Genomic DNA, 6,418 nt, shown 5'->3' on the forward strand with positions numbered 1-6,418 from the left:
TGAGGGCCAGGGTTTGGGGGTGGGATGGCAGGGGTAGGGGAACGCTTGGGTTGGGGGAGCTTAAAGGGCTTTGCCAACCCAAACAATTCTATGAGTCTATGATTCTATGAAGGGGCTACAACCTGCATTACCGCTGTAGCCGTGCACTAGAGGTGATGATAAATTGATCACTGCAGAAATGGCTGTGCTAGATTAAGATGTTCCCATTCCCGGGTTGGCTGTGAAGAGGATCCCACATTCACAGCTGAAGAGTTCACGTGAGCATTTCTCACTTACGTCAGCACAAGAAGCTTGGGTTGAAAAGCTCCTGGAGAGGGCTCAGCCCAGCCTGGAAGGCTCGGCAGGGCTGCAGCTGAGGAGTGCTCACAAGAACCATGCAGTTGGACAAACAGAATCACAGAATGGCAAGGGTTGGAAGGGACCTCAGGAGATCATCTAGTCCAACCCTCCTGCTAAAGCAGGTTCACCTAGAGCATGTCACATAGGACATCATCCAGGCGGGCTCATGGAAGCCACCAGCTTTGCCATGTAGATAGTGACCAAGGGTGGAGGGACAACGGCTTGGCAAGGGTTCCTGCAGCTGGTGTCTGGTCACGGTCAAAGAATTAGGCTGGATTTGTGTAGAAATGGGAAAGCCTAGGAAAAAGGTGCATTTGCTTAAAATTTCTCGGAGTAGTGAGGCAGATGGGCGAAGTGGTTTGTTCCAAAAGATAAGCAAAACCACAATCTGGATATTAAAACAAAGAAGTCAAAACAGCTCTCCTCAAAGGTCCTGGGCAAGCAATGTTTCATGGATGATGACCAAATCCTTACTTACATGTTTTAATTTTCTGAAGGAGCTAAGCACCCCAAGTTCTACTTAACGGAAGAGGTGTGTGTCTCAAATACTTTCTGTATAAACAAAGCACCCAGTCTGACTGGCCAGCTCTAGGATTTACATGTGAAAACAAAAGCATCTCATGGCATTTTTAGAAAAAGGGAACAGAAACAGTGCTCAGATGTGAAACTACAACCCGCTCCCGTACCAAAACAGCTCTTCCTTCATGTCGCCCAGAAAAGCCAAAGCCAGAGGCACACATCTGAAATCCCATCAACTGTTTTCTTCTCAACACGTGCTTGAAACTTTTGTCTTTAGCATCGCGCAGGTGCCTCCGACATAAACATCTAACAGAAAGAGGTACTGCAACGTTACGCAAACCAGGACTGCAGCGGAATCAAATGACCAAATAAAAACAAAATGGGCAGAAACTCAGTTAAGACTTGAACACCTTCAACGGGGTGAACGCTTTTAGTATCAACTTTTTATTAGTGACAACCGGCTATAACATCTTCATGACAAATATGAAAAGAAATGTGTTGGGGGCCTCCATGTGCTCATTTCTAGCTTTTCTTCTAAAAAAAAAACCAAAACAAACCCCCAAAACCAAAGGACTCAACTCTTCAGCTTTCGTATTTGTCAACCTAAAGAGAAAACCACATCTCCCGTTATTGTGGCTGCAGGCTGGCCAGCAGAAGTACAAGAAGCCCGACTTGAAGAATGCATTATTACAAATATCTTAAGAGTGGATGTCATGAGGATGGAGCCAGACTTCTCTCAGTGGTGCCCAGCGCTGGACAAGGGGCCATGGGCACAACCTGAAGCAGAAGAGGTTCCAGTTGAACAGGAGGAAGAACTTGTTGACTGTGAGGGTGCCCGAGCCCTGGCCCAGGCTGCCCAGGGGGACTGTGGAGTCTCCTTCTCTGGAGATCTTCAACCCCTGCCTGGACGCTGTCCTGTGCCCCCTGCTCTGGGTGAGCCTGCTTGGGCAGGGGGGTGGCACTGGGTGAGCTCCAGAGGGCCCTGCCAGCCCCGGCCATGCTGGGATTCTGGGATTCTGTGATTGCTGGTGGGTGTCCTCTGCGCAGCAGAAGCTTCAGACCTCTCCCTGCACATGGTCCACGGTGGTTGTCCTGTCCGTTAACTACTGGGCAACCTACAGAGCCTTTTCCAGCGGGGATGGTGGGGGTTCCTGGTTTGTTTGTGCTCTTTGTTTTCTAAAAGCAAGGCTTCAGGAGTGCCCCAATGCCTTTAATTCGTACATGGCGAGACAAGCCTGGGGTTTCTTCTTGCTAAGTCCCCCAAAGTGCTGCAGGCATCTTTGTCTTGATCAGCAGGACTCCATTTCAAATACATGGCTGAAACAACATCCCTCTCTAAAACTAACAAAAGAGGTAGAAGAACAGATGATTTAGAAGTACGGTGACTGCCAAGCCCGTCATCTGTGTCCTTCCTACCCCGCCAGCAGCCCCCGGGAAAAGGGAACGGCAAGGCAGAGGTTACGACTTCAAGGAAACACAGCTACGGTAAATACCTCTCACGAGATACCATTTATAAAGTGTTGCAACACTTGAAAACGCTGTTAACAGCAGGAAATCTATTTAAAGTGGAAGGAATATGATCATTAAGGAATAAAGAGGGAGTTTCGGCTCAGCAAAGACCTAGGGCTAGGGTGGGGGAGGGAGCGTCTCAGCGATCGGATTTACATTTTTTCATCTCAAAGCCCCATCGCAGGATAAAGGGGATGGGAACTCAATCACAGCAACCAGATTTCACGCCAAGCCAAAAAGTCCACTCGCTAGAGGAAAGAATGAAATTTAATAAGACAGATTGGGGGGGGGAGGGAATAAGAGAAGGCTGGGAGGTGCCAGGTGGGATGAAGGCAGGGCTCTCCCTGGCTCTCTGCAGGGGCTAGCCCGTCAGTCCCCTAAATTAGGGGAAATCCAGAGCAGCCGAGGAGGCACCTCACCCTTAAAATTAATCTAGAACTCACTCTTCCTCCCCACAATGATATCCAATTTCATAGTTAAGAATTTAACCCTTTACTTGCCTGGGTTGCATCTGTCAAGCTGCCTGACATTAAGAGATGTCTCAGGTAAAGCCTGGCCACTGCTGGGCACGTGATTTGTACCGATTGCTTTGGAGAGGGGGGGCAAAAAAGAAGAAAATAAAGAAGAAAAGCTGTGTACAGCCCAATCTGTGGCACGCTCCAGCCCAAGACCCGTGGTCTGCAAGCTCCCAGCCCGGGCAGGTATTAATCGGCGCCTGGAAAGCAGGAGGTCGGCAGCGGGGAGAACCCACCACCACCCTGTGAGGTCACCTCTTCAAAAGCTGAATCTGGTCAGATCATAGAATCATAGAATCATCTAGGTTGGAAAAGACCTTTAAGATCATCAAGTATAACCGTTAAAGATACCAGAGAGAAAAATAAAGACACCTTAAGAGTTGCAGGAGCTTAAGAGTTTTTGGTTGCGTGTGTGTGATACAGCTTCCCCACTCCCCATCAAAAAGTAGCTGTTACGTCCAGAGGGAAAGCAGTGAAAAATGCTGAATCCAACTCTGCGTTTATCAGGCAAAGCATGGTTTAATAATTAACTCTGAGCAGCACTTCCAGCACTGGATCAGGGCTCTGCTGGTTTCCTACCACTCACAGGCAGCCCCGCAGCTCCTCTCCACCCAGGCGACTCCAAGCTAACAGTCAGGACAGCATTCGGCAAGACCAAATTGATGCTATTTCCAAATTTTATAACCATGCCTAATTACGGCCATCATTTGTGCTACAAATGGAAGACACCGAGTCAAGGAGTCTTGCTCAAAACCACAGGTCAAACTCTGGACAGCCAGACAGAGCGGGGCAAAGGGGATGTCTCTCCAACTCAGGCGCCTGATTATCTACCCTCCAGCCATCAAACCCATCGGGGGAGGACATCGAGAATGGGGGCACCGACATCTCCAAGCCACCGCAGCCCCTGCTGCAGCCATCATCCCACCACAGTTTAGGGAAGCAGCCAACTCAAGGACAGAAACTGGGTGGCCAAAGCAGCCTACAGAGGACATACAACACCAGTATCTTACTGGGACCAGTATTTACACCACACAGGAGCAAGCCATGCTCAATCCAGAAGGAAATATCCCATTTTCCAGTGCACTCCAGCCAAAACCAGCTCCGACGCAAAAGCTTCTTGCAACACCAGCTATCTCAGGCAGGGAATTGTGATACCAGCAATATAAAATTTCATCAGACGACGGCAGCTGTAGTGATATATGTCACTTTTTGCCTTACGGCATGTCAGCTAGAAGCTGGTTTTCCAGGGGAATTAGCAGGGATACAGGTCCTCCCCTCCCCTGTGTACTCCTGGTCCACAGCAGTAAGCGCTCCCAGGCTTGATGGAGAGAGGCTGCGAACCCCACGGCCGTACAGTAGCTGCAGCCAACACGTCATCCCACTGCTACATGTTTTACCATTTTGTTCATTCCTAAACACATCCTACCGTCTTTCCGAGTTACCACTCCATTACAACAATTTTCCTTTAAGATATTGCCGGCTGTGGGCAAACCACAGAAGTGTTCGAGTTGCTGCATGCATCAGCTAGTAAGAGCTGCAAGGATGCTGAGCACAAACTGCTCGCCCTGGAAGTTGTAGTAGCCCTTGCCATAAAACATTTTCATTTCCCAAGTTTGTGACTTTTAAAATTCTCTGGCTATGGACTCAATTCACCTGATGGCCAGCGCGAGCCAGCCTACAGCGTAGCACGGACTCACCAAACCCACAGATTATTCTTTAGCACGAATCCTTCGCATGCCATTCTGCCACTGCAGCAATTAGCTATTCAATTTTGCAAAACATATTGAGAAAGCGCAGTTGATTCAGGCAATAATTTCATCTTTATGAGCTTTTAAAACAACTCCCGTCGCTACGAATGCAATGCAGGCTGACTGCACATCTCACGTAGGGAAAAAAACCCAAAGGATGCCAAGGACGGAGAAAAACGGTGACTTTTGCTTTCAGCAGTCTCAGTAATTAATTCCGCATGAAGAAGCGCTCCAGCAAAACCCACCTCCATGACAGGTTCAAACATTTTCCAACAGAGGAAAGAAGAAGCGGAGACCTGTAACCTTACCTCTATCTTCCCGAGGTGAAAGATGGTTCATGGGAAAAATGGGATTCTTCAGTTAAACAGCAAAACAACAGAATCCTAGAGCCTCAGCAAACGCAGGCATCGACCTTCCATGGGCAGTCTTCACATGAACTCTTGCGATAGGGGACCAGCATCAATTACTGAGTCCTGCAGAGGAAAAGACAGTTTGTCTGCATTATCCTTCATTTATCTTTCTGAATTATTATTATTCACGCGATGCAATTGTCAGTGTTTTAAGTAGAAAACCGACAAAGTTGAGGTCAACTATTAATTCACAGCAGCATCATTAATGGCTTGTTGACCTTCCCAATACTATCAATTGCAAGGTATCTTTTTTATTTCATTGGAAAAGAACTCCGCAAGGTTCCTCAAGCTTTAAGCTACTTGGGGAAATAAAGTAAATGAAAGCTTAACGCTCCAACCGACACGTTTTGGTTTTCTTTTTTAAATTCTCCCCTTCCTCTTTGCCAATGCCACTCCTAAGAAATAAAAATTACCCTCCAGAAAAACACAGCACAGATCTAGCAGCAAATCTGCCATAGCGAGGCAGCATCTCTGCAACACGGGAGATAAAAACTAGCACCAGAAAATTACAGTCGGTGTTTACAGCCAACAGGCTGCAGCCCACCGCCGAACTCATAAAACTCAAAGATAATGAGATCTTTCCCTGCCTCACAAAGGCACCGATAGTAAATTGCTGTTGTTACCAAGCATTAAGCCAGAAGCGGATCAAGGGGATTTCGCCAGTTCCTCCTCTTCCGCAGACTTTTCTGTATCGCCTTCGGTAAGCCAGGTAGCCTCTGAACCTGAGACGAGTGTAATTCTTTCTCCCCCGAAGCACGTACGCCATAAAAAGATGCCAAGACTGCAGCATGTCCATTTTCTTCAGCCGTCCCCGCTCCTCTAAGTCAAACCAGCCTGAACCTTGTTCCTCTCGAGCCAAATGCTCGTACGTCAACTAATCTGTGGCTTGCTAATACCTCGCTTGGTGGAAAAATTTAAGTTCATAGAAGAGGGCTCTTCATATTGTGAGGCACTGCCTGAATTCTAATGACAAAGTAAGTAATATACAGAAAAACAACCATGGAAACACTGAGATGAGCTTCATAACCTTTCTTCCAAGCCACTCCACACATTGTTGTTTCTGTATCTTTATCCATGACCTGGGCGAGGGGATCGAGGGCACCCTCAGTTTGCAGATGACCCCAAGCTGGGCAGGAGTGTGGATCTGCTGGGGGGGAGGAGGGCTCTGCAGGGGGACCTGGTCAGGCTGGAGCCATGGGCCCAGGGCAATGGGGTGAGGGTCACCAAGGCCAAGGGCCGGGTCCTGCCCTGGGGTCACCACAACCCCAGGCAGCGCTCCAGGCGTGGGGCAGAGGGGCTGGAAAGCTGCCCGGCGGAAAAGGCCCTGGGGGGGTTGGTCGAGAGGGGGCTGGATAGGAGCCAGCAGGGTGCCCAGGTG

At 48.6% G+C, this 6,418-nt stretch overlaps 1 protein-coding gene across 1 annotated transcript in view; it reads right to left on the reverse strand.

Moving 5' to 3' along the window:
- The window catches only part of LOC104127265 (nuclear receptor coactivator 1), a gene marked incomplete at its 3' end in the record, with an annotated part of 123,325 nt that extends 118,224 nt beyond the window's left edge, over nt 1–5,101 (reverse strand). The window contains exon 1 of the mRNA XM_009639920.2: nt 4,939–5,101. The remainder of the gene's footprint in view (nt 1–4,938) is intronic.
- Between the last annotated feature and the right edge of the window lie 1,317 nt (nt 5,102–6,418).

The sequence above is a fragment of the Egretta garzetta genome, unplaced genomic scaffold, assembly GCF_000687185.1.
Source record: "Egretta garzetta isolate BGI_Z169 unplaced genomic scaffold, ASM68718v1 scaffold325, whole genome shotgun sequence".
NCBI lineage: Eukaryota > Metazoa > Chordata > Aves > Pelecaniformes > Ardeidae > Egretta > Egretta garzetta.